Source organism: Oncorhynchus gorbuscha, linkage group LG23 (assembly GCF_021184085.1).
Source record: "Oncorhynchus gorbuscha isolate QuinsamMale2020 ecotype Even-year linkage group LG23, OgorEven_v1.0, whole genome shotgun sequence".
Classification (NCBI taxonomy): domain Eukaryota; kingdom Metazoa; phylum Chordata; class Actinopteri; order Salmoniformes; family Salmonidae; genus Oncorhynchus; species Oncorhynchus gorbuscha.
In genome coordinates this window covers 26,579,589-26,580,179 of record NC_060195.1, presented here as the reverse complement: position 1 = coordinate 26,580,179, position 591 = coordinate 26,579,589, and positions in this window count along the sequence as shown.

Here is a 591-nt window from a genome sequence, read left to right as displayed (position 1 = left end):
GGCACTGCGTTCATCCACCTCTGGCCTGCTCGCCTCCCTACCACTGAGGAAGTACAGCTCCCGCTCAGCCCAGTCAAAACTGTTCGCTGCCCTGGCCCCCCCAATGGTGGAACAAACTCCCTCACGACGCCAGGACAGCGGAGTCAATCACCACCTTCCGGAGACACCTGAAACCCCACCTCTTTAAGGAATACCTAGGATAGGTTAAGTAATCCCTCTCACCCCACCCCCCCTAAGTTTTAGATGCACTATTGTTAAGTGACTGTCCCACTGGATGTCATAAGGTGAATGCACCAATTTGTAAGTCGCTCTGGATAAGAGCGTCTGCTAAATGACTTAAATGTAATGTAAATGTAAATAAAGGCACAATTGTTTGATTTTAGTTTAGCCCTTCAATCAAATCGTATTTTCCACCAGAAAATCCCACTTGAACCCCTGCCACATCCTGCATAACATAGTAGCCTATAGACTAAGCTCCCAAAACAACAATCTAATCAACTCATCTGAAAAAATACATCAATGACATCACAGCCAATAGTCCACTCCCAGCCCAACTCATGAAAAAGTTGCATGCATAGACCTCACCACAAA